The sequence below is a fragment of the Babylonia areolata genome, chromosome 5 (assembly GCF_041734735.1).
Source record: "Babylonia areolata isolate BAREFJ2019XMU chromosome 5, ASM4173473v1, whole genome shotgun sequence".
Classification (NCBI taxonomy): Eukaryota; Metazoa; Mollusca; class Gastropoda; order Neogastropoda; family Buccinidae; genus Babylonia; species Babylonia areolata.
In genome coordinates this window covers 9,294,737-9,311,632 of record NC_134880.1, presented here as the reverse complement: position 1 = coordinate 9,311,632, position 16,896 = coordinate 9,294,737, and the positions used below count along the sequence as shown (strand labels likewise).

Below are 16,896 nucleotides of genomic sequence, written 5' to 3'. Positions count from 1 at the left end.
TCTGTTTTCTGAAAACAGCTATGACATTGTTGATTTTGTTTCTTTGTTTTCTCTGTAGAGGATACTGTCATAGCAAAGCAACGCAACAATAGGAAATGCGCTAAGCTGTGCTACACTGGGCTAAACACTACACTACACTACACTTCACTACACTACACTACACTTCACCACTTCTCTACACTAGACTAAACACTTTACTCTTCTACACTGCACTACACTGCACTACACCACACTACACTACACAACACTACACCACTTCTCTACATTGCACTAAACACTTTACTTTTCTACACTGCACTACACTACACAACACTACACCACTTCTCTACATTGCTAGTCCGTGAGGGTGTGGGTTCGAATCCCGCTCTCGCCCTTTCTCCTAAGTTTGACTGGAAAATCAAACTGAGCGACTATTCTTTCGGATGAGACGATAAACCGAGGTCCCGTGTGCAGCACGCACTTGGCGCACTGAAAAAGAACCCATGGCAACGAGAGTGTTGTCCTCTGGCGAAATTACGTAAAATGAATTCCACTTTCATAGGTACACAAATATGTAAGCATGCACTCAAGGCCTGACTAAGCGCGTTGGGTTATGCTGCTGGTCAGGCATCTGCTCAACAGATGTGGTGTAGCGTGTATGGATTTGTCCGAACGCAGTGACGCCTCCTTGAGAAAGTGAAACTGAAACTGAAACTCTACATTGCACTAAACACTTTACTTTTCTACACTGCACTACACTACACAACACTACACCACTTCTCTACATTGCACTAAACACTTTACTTTTCTACACTGCACTACACTGCACTGCACTACACCACTTCTCTACATTGCACTAAACACTTTACTTTTCTACACTGCACTACACTGCACTGCACTACACTACCGTGACACTACACTACACTACACACTTCACTCCTCTACACTATACTACACACTACACTGCACTGCACTACACTACACTACACTACACACTTCTCTTCTCTACACTACACCACACCACACTACACTACACTACACTCCTCTACACTACACTATATTTCACTTCCCTACACTATACTACACACTACACTACAATGCACTACACTACACTTCACTTCTACACCACACCACACTACACTACACTTTCACTTCTCTTCACTACACTACTACACTACACTTCTCTACACTGTGTGTGTGTGTGGTTCGTCCGTCGGGATCGACGAGGACACATCCTAGGGGTCATCCTAGGGGTGGGTGGGTTGGGCTCTGTGGGTGCGCAGATGACTGGTCAGGCCAATCCGCGCCCGGAAGGTTCTGATGCAGTGTGGACAGGGGATGGTGGCGGCTGTCGGGGACTTGCTGGCACTGCTTTTCCTGGCCTGTCTGCGTTGCTCTGCTGCGGCGATTCTGTTGGCCTCACAGGATTTGGCGCCTTTGACTTCTCTACACTACACTACACTACACTACACTACACACTTCACTTATCTACATTGCACTATACTACACTACACTACACACTTCACTTCTCTACACTATACTACACTTCACACTTCACTTCTCCCACTACACTACACTTTTCTTCAATTCTCTACACTACACTACACTTACACTACACTACACTACACTACACTACACTACACTACACTACACTACACTACACTACACTAATCTACACTGCACTACACTACACTACACTTACACTACACTACACTACACTACACTACACTACACTACACTAATCTACACTGCACTATACTACACTACACACTTCACTTCTCTTCATTTCTCCCACTACACAACACTACACTTCTCTTCTCTTCTCTACACTACACAACACTACACTTCTCTTCTCTTCTCTGCACTACACTACACAACACTACACTTCTCTTCTCTTCACTACACTACACTACACTACACTACACTTCACTACACTACACTACACTACACTACACTTCTCTTCTCTTCTCTTCACTGCACTACACTACAGTTCTCTTCTCTTCTCTTCACTTCACTACACAACACTACACTTCTCTTCTCTTCACTACACTACACTACACTTCTCTTCTCTTCACTTCACTACACAACACTACACTTCTCTTCTCTTCACTTCACTACACAACACTACACTTCTCTTCTCTTCTCTTCACTTCACTACACAACACTACACTTCTCTTCTCTTCTCTTCACTTCACTACACAACACTACACTTCTCTTCTCTTCACTTCACTACACAACACTACACTTCTCTTCTCTTCACTTCACTACACAACACTACACTTCACTTCTCTTCTCTTCACTACACAACACTACACTTCTCTTCTCTTCACTTCACTACACAACACTACACTTCTCTTCTCTTCACTTCACTACACAACACTACACTTCACTTCTCTTCTCTTCACTACACAACACTACACTTCTCTTCTCTTCACTTCACTACACAACACTACACTTCTCTTCTCTTCACTTCACTACACAACACTACACTTCTCTTCTCTTCACTACACAACACTACACTTCACTTCTCTTCTCTTCACTACACAACACTACACTTCACTTCTCTTCTCTTCACTACACAACACTACACTTCTCTTCTCTTCACTTCACTACACAACACTACACTTCTCTTCTCTTCACTTCACTACACAACACTACACTTCACTTCTCTTCTCTTCACTACACTTCACAACACTACACTTCTCTTCTCTTCACTTCACTACACAACACAACACTACACTTCTCTTCTCTTCACTACACTACACTACACTTCTCTTCTCTTCTCTTCACTTCACTACACTACAGTTCTCTTCTCTTCTCTTCACTTCACTACACAACACTACACTTCTCTTCTCTTCACTACACTACACTACACTTCTCTTCTCTTCTCTTCACTTCACTACACTACACGTCTCTTCTCTTCTCTTCTGTTCACTTCACTATACAACACTACACTTCTCTTCTCTTCACTTCACTACACTACACTACACTTCTCTTCTCTTCTCTTCTCTTCACTACACCACACTACACAACACTACATTTCTCTTCTCTTCACTACACCACACTACACAACACTACATTTCTCTTCTCTTCACTACACCACACTACACAACACTACATTTCTCTTCTCTTCACTACACTACACTACACTACACTACACTTCTCTTCTCTTCTCTTCTCTTCTCTACACTACACTACACTACACTACACTTCTCTTCTCTTCTCTTCACTACACAACACTACACTTCTCTTCTCTTCTCTTCACTACACTACACTACACTTCTCTTCTCTTCTCTTCACTACACTACACAACACTACACTTCTCTTCTCTTCACTACACTACACTACACTACACTTCTCTTCTCTTCTCTTCACTACACTACACTACACTTCTCTTCTCTTCTCTTCTCTTCACTACACAACACTACACTTCTCTTCTCTTCTCTTCTCTTCACTACACTACACTACACTTCTCTTCTCTTCTCTTCTCTTCACTACACTACACTACACTACACTACACTTCTCTTCTCTTCTCTTCACTACACTACACTACACTACACTTCTCTTCTCTTCTCTTCACTACACTGCACTTCTCTTCACTTCACTACACTACACTACACTGCACTACACTACACTTCTCTTCTCTTCACTACACTACACTACACTACACTTCTCTTCTCTTCTCTTCTCTTCACTACACTACACTACACTACACTACACTTCTCTTCTCTTCTCTTCACTACACTACACTTCTCTTCTCTTCTCTTCACTACACTACACTACACTACATGGCACTACACTTCTGTTCTCTTCTCTTCTCTTCACTACACTACACTTCTCTTCTCTTCTCTTCTCTTCACTACACTACACTACACTACACTACACTACACTACACTTCTCTTCTCTTCTCTTCTCTTCACTACACTACACTACACTACACTTCACTACACTTCTCTTCTCTTCACTACACTACACTTCTCTTCTCTTCACTACACTACACTACACTTCACTACACTTCTCTTCTCTTCACTACACTACACTACACTACACTTCACTACACTTCTCTTCTCTTCACTACACTACACTACACTACACTTCACTACACTTCTCTTCTCTTCACTACACTACACTACACTTCACTACACTTCTCTTCTCTTCACTACACTACACTACACTACACTTCACTACACTTCTCTTCTCTTCACTACACTACACTACACTACACTACACTGCACTTCACTACACTTCTCTTCTCTTCACTACACCACACTACACTACACTACACTACACTGCACTGCACTTCACTTCTCTTCTCTTCTCTTCACTACACTACACTTCTCTTCTCTTCTCTTCACTACACTACACTACACTACACTACACTACACTACACTTCTCTTCTCTTCTCTTCACTACACTACACTACACTACACTACACTTCTCTTCTCTTCACTACACCACACTACACAACACTTCTCTTCACTTCTCCACACTGCACTACACTACACTTCATCCTTCACTTCTCTTCAGTTCTCTGCACTACACTACGCTACACTACACTACGCTACACTACACTTCTCTACACTTCATTCTTCACTTCTCTTCACTTCTCAGACAACCCAGCACAGCACAGACAGCCCAACACAGCACACAGCACACAGCACACTACACACGGTGTATCAAAACAAGGCGTCGCACAACGCAAGGCCTTGCAGAGTACGGGTGTGTTGACTGCCACCTCACCACTTCCAGAAAAAGCCCCCAGCCACACGGCGCTGGGGAAGGCGTGGGCAGAGAGCACGAGGTCAAGGATCACCTCCTGCCTTCCCTGGTACAGCAGTTCATCATAACTGGCGGACAGGCCCTCACACGTCAGCTGTCTAGTCTTCCCGTTCTGGGGGCTGAGCTGTGAGAAAAAGACAATCTCGGATTGACACTACTTGCACCCTCCTCCCTCCTCCCCCCGCACCCTCCCACCCCCCTCCATACACACACACAAGCACCAACACGAACACACACACACACACGCACACACACAGAAGCGCGCGCGCACACACAAATACACACACACACACACACACACACACACACACACACACACACACACAAACACAGACAGACACACACAACACACACACACACACACACACACACACACACACACACACACACACACACACACACACACACACACACACACACACACACACACACACACACCACACACACACACACACACTCCACCACCACCCCCAACCCAGCCCCTCCTTACAGTACCGTTAAGTTGATTCCAGTGTGACAGACGTGGCTGGTGACGTCCTGTAAGCGGACGTCAAGACTCCTTATTATCAGGGTGCGGGTGGCGCGGAGGGTGCACCGACAGAGGGAGGGGGAGTGGGTCACCTGACCACGATCCGCCCGGTCCAAGACCAAGATGGCCCACCAATCAGTGGTGATTACTTTATTGCTGGCGCATATCTTCGCCACGTTATTTTGCCCACCCTGGATTGCTGGACGCACTGCACACACACACACACACACACACACAGAGAAACACCGAAGAAATCAACACGCAGAGCCAGGTTCCACCATCACCAGAACCCCGCCCCCTTTCATCACGGCTGGTACAATCCTTACGACGCACTGATGGACTGGCCAGTGTTCTATTAACATTTGCGTCAACTTCTGCCTGGCACTGATAAACTTTTGTGCTGAGCGATATTCTATTTTTGCTGAGTGACCTTTCTTCATGCCGTTTGCAAGTGCATTTTTCGTTGACAGTTTCAGTTTCAGTTTCACTTTCTCAAGGAGGCGTCACTGCGTTCGGACAAATCCATACACGCTACACCACATCTGTTGAGCAGATGCCTGACCAGCATCATAACCCAACGCGCTTAGTCAGGCCTTGAGTGCATGCTTACATATTTGTGTACCTATGAAAGTGGATTTCATTTTACGTAATTTCGCCAGAGGACAACACTCTCGTTGCCATGGGTTCTTTTTCAGTGCGCCAAGTGCGTGCTGCACACGGGACCTCGGTTTATCGTCTCATCCGAAAGACTAGACGCTCAGTTTGATTTTCCAGTCAAACTTAGGAGAAAGGGCGAGAGCGGGATTCGAACCCACACCCTCACGGACTCTCTGTATTGGCAGCTGAGCGTCTTAACCATTCTGCCACCTTCCTCGTTGACAATATTTAGCCTATTATTTTTGTTTCCCCGTTTCCTTTCATTTACTGTTTATTTTCACCATCATACAGTTTGATTTATTCATAGTATTAATAACATTATATTCCTGTCTGATAGGAAAGATAATCAGTAATGAAAAAAACAAACGCAATTGCAAATTAGGCTGCTCCAGTGGAACTGCAGATCTATTCTATCTAACCTGGCCTATTTGAAACATTTTCTAGCATCAAGTAAGTGTGATGTTTTGATTCTGCAGTCACTTAATATCAGTGCTTGTAAGCTTCCCAAACTTCCAAATTACTATTTTCCACCAGTATATGAAACTGGGAACGAGGGCAAGAAGATAAGTACTGCTATTTATATACTTAGGGAATTACAATATAATCTATGTGAGTCTCCTGTTTTAAAATCTATTGCAAGCTTTGACATACACTCTTGTGCAGCTACAGTAAAATTTAGCAACAAGCTAATTCTTAACGTACTTTCCGTTTATCTTCCGAAAGGTCCAGACGATCGAAATACTGAGTGGCTTAGAACATTACAAGAACAACAGCCTGGTAAATGGGTAATAGCTGGTGATTTCAATGCTCACGCTCCATTCTGGGAAAAGGACTGTAAAACTGTGACAAGCAATCGGTTAATAGAAAACATCACTGACACCCATTTTTAAATTACTTGGTGACGTCATTGATTATAAACAGGTAGTGAAGTTTTTAGGCGTTTATCTTACTTCAAAGCTGACATGGAACATTCACTTTGATTACATCTTAACAAAGGCAAGGAAAAGTATCAATTTTATGAAAATTATAAGCCGCTTACCCTAGGGAATGGATACAAAAACATTGATTCATCTTGCCATGGCCCTTGTAAGATCTAAGATAACCTATGCACAAGAAATATTTTTCAGTGCACCTAAATATCTATTACAAAAGATTCAAAGTGTAGACTGTAAGGCTATCAAAATTGCCCTTGGAGTGCCCTCTCATGCATCCAATCAGGAAACATACAAAACAGCCGGAATTCTTCCCTTAAATGAACATCGTGAGTTAGCAACAGCAAAATTCGTTGTGAGGTACACTTCAATGACAAAAAAATTTCATTGCTGATGAACTGACAGTAAGATCAGACATTGATTTTCCTAAAAGAGCTAAAGCCATTTCATCACAAGAAACAGTTGCAACTTACATTTCAAATCTGTTAAAAGAATCTGAAGTTAACAAGAAAGAGTTAGCTGCAAACCCACATCATTCTCCTGTTCCTTTTTGGGAAATGTTGAAAGCGGATTTTGATATCACTTATTCTGAAACAAAAAAGGAAGAAAACATCAATATCACGACAAGTACTGCCAGAATTCATATAACAGAAAAATATCAGAATCATCTCCATATATTTACAGATGGATCTGTTCTTGATGACAAAACCGCTGGTGCGGCTTTCTATATTCCTGCCTTTAAAGTTGAAAAATCTTACTTTATTGGAAAACACCTTTCCATATTCACAGCTGAGCTAATTGCTATTATACAAGCTCTGAACTACTTAGTGAGCCATCAAATAGTTTTCTCGAAAATAGCATTCTTTGTTGATTCCAAATCAGTACTTTATGCTCTAGAATTATTCAGCCTTGAAACAAGACCTGACTTAGTTATTGAGGCAAATCATTTGGTACATTGTTTAAGGATTAAAGGGACTGAGGTCAGTTTTTGTTGGGTGCCTTCTCATGTGGGCATTCTTGGCAATGAAACTGTTGATAAAGCAGCTAAAAGAGGAGCACAAGATTCAGAAAAATCGACAAAAATACATGTCCGTCTCTCCGTAAAAGAGGCATACACTTTGTTAGAAAAATCAGCATGGGGTCGATTTCATAACCGATGGAAGTTAAAGTTTTTAAACCATAAAGGGACATTATTCCCCGAGAATATTATTAAAGAAAAGATACAGAATCCATCAGCTTGCTATACAAGATTAATAACCTCTACTTTCTTCCGTATAAAACTTGATGCGCTGAAGATAAAGTATAGTAAAAACGTTACATGCATCTGTGGTAAGCAGTTCAGCTTGCATCATTGTTTGTTTCACTGCCAGCAGTTACGTACCTTCTTGCCCAAGTATTTCAAAGAGAATAATAATTCCGCAGATGATTTTTGTAAAGTTATTTCTGACGAGGTTCTTATGGTCGAACTTTCACAGGCATTAGTTCATAGCCCTATTTCTACATTCCTTTAATGCACTTCAGAATTGTGTTAATGGTTTCTGATTATAATAATAATTATTATTGAATTGTTACTGTATTTGCATGTAAATGTAATTGCATGTTAGTTATACCCCATGCCCCCCCCCCCCCCCCCCCCCCCCCCCCCCCTTCCCCCCCCTTTTTTTTAACGTCTAATATCACTGATAGTGAAAAGACGCTAAACTAAAGAACGAACACACAGATATATATATATATAGAGAGAGAGAGAGAGAGACAGAGAGAGAGAGAGAGAGAGAGAGAGAGAGAGGGGGGGGGGGACGGTTACAACGAAGAAATCTTATAACATCGAACTGATCAGATTGCAAAATGATGGAGTCTCCCGTCGGTCCGACGGATGAGTAGACAGGCAGGCTTATCTGTCGGTGTGTGTCCTCATATGGGAGAAGAGGCTGATTCTGGATGCGCAGCACTTCCCAGAGGTGTTGCAAGGGAAAACGTCTCCAGAAGTTGAGCCCTGCTTCCTTCGCTCACGCTTCTCCTTAATGGCCAGCGTTCTCTTGTTTTCAAACGTCTTTATGCCACTAGAGCACAGCATCCTCCAGCGACAACGGTCAAGGGCATCAGTTTCCCAGGAAGCGATGTCTATGTCACAGGCTTTGAGGTTTGTCTTCAAGGTGTCCTTGAAGCGCTTGCAGGGTCTTCCAAGTTCACGGTGGCCTTCCTTCAGCTGGCCATACAAAAGCATATTCGGGATCCTGCTGTCTGTCATGCGGACAACGTGTCCTGTCCAGCGTAGCTGGTACTGGATCAGCAGGCTTTCGATGCTGGGCAGGCCGCTCCTCTCTAGGACCTGGAAGTTGAAGACTCTGTCTTGCCACTTTATGCCGAGGATCTTTCGTAGGCATCTCTATGAAACTGCTCAAGTTGTTGAATGTGACGGCGATACGTCGTCCATGTTTCACAGCAGTACAACAAGGTGGTCAGTACAACAGCTCTGTAGGTTTTCATCTTGGTGCTGAGCGTGATGCCTTTGTTGTTCCACAGCCTGTTGTTGAGTCTGCCAAAGGCGGAGCTGGCCTTGGTGATGCGCAGCGTCACTTCTGCATCAAGGGCCCCGTTGCTGCATAGGGTGCTGCCCAGGTAGCAAAACTTGTCGACTGACTTGATCTCTGGGTCACTGATCTTGACTGCAGGTAGGGGGGAGGCACTGGCGTTCTGTGAGCTAGCCGGTTGGTACATGGACTCGGTCTTGCTGAGGCTGATGGTGAGTCCAAAGCGCCTGTAGGAGGCTGAGAACCTGTCCATAATGACCTGCATGTCCTCATGGGTGTGTGCAGCAAGCACACAGTCATCAGCGAAGAGGAACTCTCTCATCAGTGCCTCAAACACCCTGGACCTGGCCAGAAGTTGAAAAGTTTGCCATCTGTGCGAAATTGAATGTAGATGCCCCGGTCACAGTCTTGGAAGGCGTCAATCAGCATGGCAGAGAAGAGAATGGAGAACAGTGTGGGTGCCAAGACGCAGCCCTGCTTCACTCCATTTACCACAGGGAACGGGTCCGACATGTCAGTATTTTCCTGTACTCTCGCCTGCATGCCATCGTGGAAAGACGCAATCAGCTGGATTAGGCTCTCTGGGCAGCCGAACTTTAGGAGGATCTTCCACAGACCATGGATTGCAAAATACCACAGAAGCAAACACACAAAAAAGGCACAGAAAATACAAACATAAGAGAGAGAGAGAGAGAGAGAGAGAGAGAGAGAGAGAGAGAGGGAATCAGCAAAGTGGGCCTTTTTGAAACGAACAAACACTAACACAGTCTAATTTTCTCTGTTTTTCCTTTGTCAATTCACATCAGAATAATCGTTTAACACATACAAACCAAATAGCATGAATATAATATGTATCAAAGTCGCAGCAACAAACCTGCTGCAAGACAATAGAAAACACTCATGTCGAAAACGGCTATACCCACGTTCGACAAACTCACGGCGTGATCAACCTAAAAGAAAAGTAAGAAAAAAGAAAAGTAAACCTATACATATTCAGTTAATTTGCACTTTCTCCGTGCATATTCAAAAACGATACAAATGTCGGCTTCTTTGAATCGACCATCCAACCTAAACGCTATGACAGTTAAAGCTGTGGTATGATTTTTTTTCTCACTTTCGAGACTGCAATTCTTTTGTTGTGTATGCATTTACAAGTCAGAGCAATTCTTGCTATGAAAGTGCCAAGCAAGGGCGAGAGAGAGAGAGAGAGAGAGAGAGAGAGAGGGAATCAGCAAAGTGGGCCTTTTTGAAACGAACAAACACTAACACAGTCTAATTTTCTCTGTTTTTCCTTTGTCAATTCACATCATAAAGAGCACACACACACACACACACACACACACACACACAATATATATATATATATATATATATATATATATATCCATGTGGATGGCAGAGTGTGTGAAGGGAAAGGGGGTAGGGGTGAGGGTGCATGTTAACGTGTTTGGTTTTATTTCTTCTTGATTTTATGTGTGAATAAAAACTTCTCTTTTTTTTTCTTTTTTTTCTTTTTTTTGTTACTTTCAAGTGTTGTTTTCAGCTTTATGTTTATTAAAGTGGTTGTTTCCATAGTACTTGTTAGAATATCATATTTTAATACTGCTCCTGTTCTATTAAAGAATTTCCATGGATCAATTCGGAGCGGGGTTTTGTTTTGGAATTGATGTTAATGTATACATTAAATTAGATCAAAACTCTTACTACAGTAACTGTCGTTTAAGAATTATTATACTGAAGTTATTGTGGCGTTTCTTGTCCGGAAACGGTGTTTCCTAGGGTTTCTTACATGTCATTTTGCATCGCTGTGTGAAACGGCCTGGTGTGTTGTGTTACATGGACTGTCATGTTTTTATTCCGGTTGATATATTTTACTTTCTGACCTTTTGGCTGGGCCATTGTCATGATCATGTGTGTGTTAGACTCAGCTGGGGGCTGGGGGTAGTGCATTGTGTCAGTGACGAGCCTTCAGATGCACTCACAATTTCCATGCAGATTAAATAAAGATGTATTTTTAAAAAAGACAACCAAAAAAAACAACAAAAAATAAAACCAAAAACCAAAAAAAGACAGAAAAAGAGAAAGATACATAAGAGATTTTTAAAACCACCACACCACGTTAAACGTCATTATTTTTAAGGTTTCTATCACTTCCTAGGAAAACGAAGACATGAAGACACTTGGGCCTAGATTACATATCTATCTATCTATATAGATGTAACCAAGCGCTCTGCTTGGTTCAAAAACTGTTTCACACACAAGCTACATCAGTCGACGTTTTCGCAACTAACAGCTGGCCTTCAACGGCCGGCGCAGAATGTGTGACGCCATTCCCGGTTTGAACGCAAAGCCGCTTACGTCATTTTGTCCTTCTCGCCAGACAACCTACTCCTCGACCAGAGTCGCGGTATGCTATTGGCTGAGCTGGAATCTGTGTTTCTGCTCCACAGTATTTAATCAATATCTCTTTTGTCGGATCAGTAAACTACAAGTATTATATACTGGCAGAATCGTCGCGATTCCATCTTTAAATCTATTCCATTTATGTTTGCCTACGTTAAACTGATTTAACGCAGTTTGTCATTTTCAGTGACGAGCTCGTTAAAACTGACCCTGTTCAGGTGACTTAAATTAAGATTATAGATTCATCTTAAATAATCAACACTTCAAGCTAAGCTCTTTCTTTTGCAACTTATCTGACGTAAATCGGTTCAGGAATCATTTAGCAATCTATCACTGAACACTTTGTAAGAAACACAGTTGTTGTCAGGTTTGGCCTGATTTGCGCCGATCTGCTTCGCAGCACACGTGATTGTCTTTGTAGTCCGCTTAACTTGCATAAATTGGCACAGTGAGTGATGAGTGGTCACTTCATACCTGATCAGTCATCTGACCAGAGGCGCTCTCTCTCTCTCTCTCTCTTGCTGCGTCACAAGCAGTGTGTGAGTGTGTGTCGTGTGTGTTCCCACAACGGCTGACATCTCGCTACGTATCACTGCACTGTCTTCTCTTAGTTCTTCTCTCATTGTCTTCCTCTTAGTTCTTTTCTTATGTTCTCATAACTATTGTAAATAAAACAATAGAAAAACCCATTTGTGACTGGCCTCTATATGTTCCTGGCCTGTGTGTGGAAATTCTTGTATATCCTTTAATACAGTAAATCATCATTTAGTTAGTTCTTTTGTACCGTCCGTCCCAAATAGAACCACTCGGGTCAGTACACGGCTACATATTCATAGATAGATAGATAGATAGATAGATATAATGGATGGCAACTTCTGGCAACTGCTGGCTCTGAGCCACGACGAAGTATGCTGGAGTTCTAAGACGATTGTCAGTTGAAAAAAAAATCAAAAACCCCTTCAAACACATGCTGTCCCACGCATAACATTTGTTTCTTCTTGACTTCAAGAAGAAGGAAAAAAATATGTGTGGGTGGCATGTGCTTTTTGAATTGTATGCATTGTTATATATATATATGTGTGTGTGTGTGTGTGTGTGTGTGTGTGTGTGTGTGTGTGTGTGTGAATTTTCATTATGCGCGATTGAGAACTGATTTTATTCTGCATAGTTATGTACTGACGTGCATTCACTCACTTTTTGTGCTTTGAATGTTATTTGCTTGTTGCCTTTTAGTTTTTATATTCATAATTCCTTTGATGGGTTTTACGACAAATGAAAACTATTCAGAGTCACACACACACACACACACACAGAGGTCGCACAGTACCCCTCACGTCGCCCTACCCCCCACCCCCCACTCCCCTCCTCCCACTGCACCCCCTCCACATCTGTTCCCCGTCCTTGTCACTCTCACCCACCACTTACCAGGTAACCAGTTTGTGAAGAAAGTCACGAACGCCGAGGAGTCCTTCACCACCACCTCTCCCCGCGAAGACGAAGACGTGGTGAAAGAAATTCGATCCACTGCTATGTCTCTGTCGATCCGATTCTTACCGCTGACCTTCTCCAACAGATCGAAGACGGCAGCATCGAACTGAGTCACGTTGTCCACCGCCTCCCGGAGACACTGTGCATCCAGAAAAGTGCCATTGGACGAGAGATCGCATTCGGTGTGGGTGGACAGAGGGGCGATCGTCAGATCATTAATGGATATGCCATCGTCTGGATCTGTACATTGGAGTGATTCGACATCTATATTTCGGGGACGCGGGTCGTGGCACAGTTTGACGGCGTAAGAGGCGTGAAACCAGCGCGGTGCCTCCATTCTGGTGCAGTCTTCAATCCGGTTTTTACCTACAACAAAGTAAAGGTACTGTTAAGCATCCACTCGGGATTTTTGCCAGTTCTCCACAAACTACAAACCAGAATTTCACCTGAAGAAGATTTACTGAAGATGACATCAAGCAAAAAGGCTACTGACCCCCTCCCCCTCTCCCTCCCCCCCACCCCTCCCCCCCCCCCCCCCCACACACACACACACACGCCAAAAAACACAACAAACAAACAAACAAAAACAAAAAAAACACCCCCAAAAAACCCGCACCAAATAATCAGGTCCACACAGCAAGTAAAACTGAAAGGGTTCCAAAGTCGAATTATACACAAAATATTATCTACGGATATCGCGTTATATTTCATGTGGGGGTTGTGAATGAAGGCAGTTGTTCCTCTGGTAAAGAAGAACGAGGCAATGTTCAAGGCGTGCTGTGGAACTGTCCACATGTGCAGTCATTCTGGGAACAGTTTGGCCTTGCTGTTAATGACCGTGACGACTGATTCCTCATGAGATGAATTAGGTGAGTCTGGTAATTCTTGGTGATGACAAACATTTCAAATCAGACCAAAAAAAAACAACAAAACAAAACAAAAAAACAAACCCGGTCCTTGGCGGAAACGAACACAGGTCACTCGGTTCCCACCCAGGAACTTTACCACTTCCCCACCGCGGTGGATAACCCCACACGCGCTTTAAAAGATGGGCACTCATTATGGGATGATAAAAGAGAAAATAAAGAGGACTACTCAGTTAACCCCTAGGCTGCCTGCATGACGAGATAACTCGTCATGGCAAGCATGTATGCTTCGCTGCCTGCATGACGAGATAACTCGTCATCGAAATATTCTGACTTTTCCATGGTTTGCATTCACTTCCTTGGCAAAAATAGTGGTAGCTTTAGCCTGGGGAATCTCTCTAGATTCTATTCATAGCTAGAAACCCCATCTACGTCATGAAGCAGTCCTTTATTTGAACGTTTTGGTTGGGTCACTGTCCAAGTGTTTGCCTGACTTCTCTCCTCGCTCGCTCAACAAAATGTCGGACTGACGCCGTGCTCAAGACATGCGATCGTGACGAACTAAATCAACCATGATTTCTTTCTTTAGCTGATGCTCAGAAAGAATTGAAGCGTAAATTCGAAGGAGAAGATAGAGATGCACATTTATAGGATGATCTGATAGAAAATAAAGGGAGTAATCAAGAGAGTGGCCAAGATGCGACTGTCAGTGAGTGATGCCGGCTTGCTGACGACAGATGACCGAATTAGCAGCAGAGCGATATTCTTGGCACGCAGCCAACGCGGTCTGATGAGAACTGAATCAAGTGACCGTGTGAGAGGGGTGAGGAGGAGGGAGGTGGAGACTGAGGGGGCGTGGCCTCACATCCATCTTATCACTTGGAGAAGTCACAATGTATTGTGTATCTATCTCTTAAAAAATATATATATATATTGTGGTTGTTCTAGTATGATTTTGTGTTTGCAGATATCCATTTGTCCAGAAAATATGATGTTTTTGTGCAAATTACCTGACTAATGTTTGTAATGAACAAGTTGAAAATGTGACAAAAAACAAAACACTGATTTCAAAACAACAGCATGTCACTAAAAATATATAAAATGGGAAAACAGTATTTATTCATTTACCTTTCAGAAAATATATACTTTTATGGGTCTTTCTCCAATAACAAAGAGCACATAATTTTTGGAAAATTTATACCCGTTTTTTGTGAAAAAACCCTGGCAAATAGATTTCACTTAATTCTTATTTTCCTGGGACCAAGAGGAATGCCCATATTCGCTGACTTGGATTTAGCTGATTCAGTTAGCCTTTGGGATGCAAAATTCTGAAATGGGTAAAATCAGAACATATTCCTGAAATGCACCAGGCTAAATGTTTGGTGTAAAATTGCAGAAACAACAACAACAACAACAACACACACACACACACACACACACACACACACACACACACACACAGGGAGGGATGGCCTAGAGGTAACGCGTCCGCCTAGGAAGCGAGAGAATCTGAGCGCGCTGGTTCGAATCACGGCTCAGCCGCCGATATTTTCTCCCCCTTCCTCTAGACCGTGAGTGGTGGTCTGGACGCTAGTCATTCGGATCAGACGATAAACCGAGGTCCCGTGTGCAGCATGCACTTAGCGCACGTAGAAGAACCCAAAAAGGTTGTTCCTGGCAAAATTCTGTAGAAAAATCCACTTCGATAGGAAAAACAAATAAAACTACACGCAGGAAAAAATACAACAAAAAAAATGGGTGGACGCGCTCTCCCTGGGGAGAGCAGCCCGAATTTCACACAGAGAAATCTGTTGTGATAAAAAGAAATACAAATACAAATGCAAATACAAAAATACACACACACACACACACACACACACACACACACACACACACACACACACACACACACACACACACACACACACGGAGAGAGAGAGAGAGAGAGAGAGAACAACAGCCGTAGAAGTGTTTTCGACGGATATGTTTGATATCTGCCGTGTATTCTATGATCGCACTGGAATAATTTCGTTAGATTTTCTCATGGAGGCTATGTTATTAAAGGACGACGCATTCACAATCAACAAAGTGAGATGTTTTAACGAGTAAGATGTTTTAGCGACTGAACGGATGAAAATGTCTGTTATGCAGAAAACTCCACTCTAACTGTATTGTATTTGTATTTCTTTTTATCACGACAGATTTCTCTGTGTGAAATTCGGGCTGCTCTCCCCAGGGAGAGCGCGTCGCTATACTACAGCGCCACCCATTTTTTTTGTATTTTTTCCTGTGTGCAGTTTTATTTGTTTTTCCTATCGAAGTGGATTTTTCTAGAGAATTTTGCCAGGAACAACCCTTTTGTTGCCGTGGGTTCTTTTACGTGCGCTAAGTGCGTGCTGCACACGGGACCTCGGTTTATCGTCTCATCCGAATGACTAGCGTCCAGACCACCGCTCAAGGTCTAGTGGAGGGAGAGAAAATATCGGCGGCTGAGCCGTGATTCGAACCAGCGCGCTCAGATTCTCTCGCTTCCTAGGCGGACGCGTTACCTCTAGGCCATCTGTATCCAAAAACAACAGCAGTAGCAGCAACAACAACAACAAAATCCCAAACACTTACAAACAGAAAAAAAAGGAAGAAAAGAAAAAGTGAAGCTGCATTGTGACAAGGTGCACTACCTGCGGGGTTCAGCCCCAATTCCCCACAGAGATTTTTTTGGGACAAAAAAATAA

At 43.0% G+C, this 16,896-nt stretch overlaps 1 protein-coding gene across 3 annotated transcripts in view; it reads right to left on the bottom strand.

Annotated features, from left to right (window-relative positions):
• The window catches only part of LOC143281918 (uncharacterized), a 210,235-nt gene that overhangs the window by 187,351 nt on the left and 5,988 nt on the right, over positions 1-16,896 (bottom strand). For all 3 annotated transcript variants that reach the window (XR_013055195.1, XR_013055196.1, XM_076587215.1), the window contains exons 2-4: positions 13,236-13,664; positions 5,254-5,495; positions 4,720-4,882 (exon numbers count right to left, since the gene is read on the bottom strand). The gene's annotated coding sequence lies outside the window, so the exon portion shown is untranslated. The remainder of the gene's footprint in view (positions 1-4,719; positions 4,883-5,253; positions 5,496-13,235; positions 13,665-16,896) is intronic.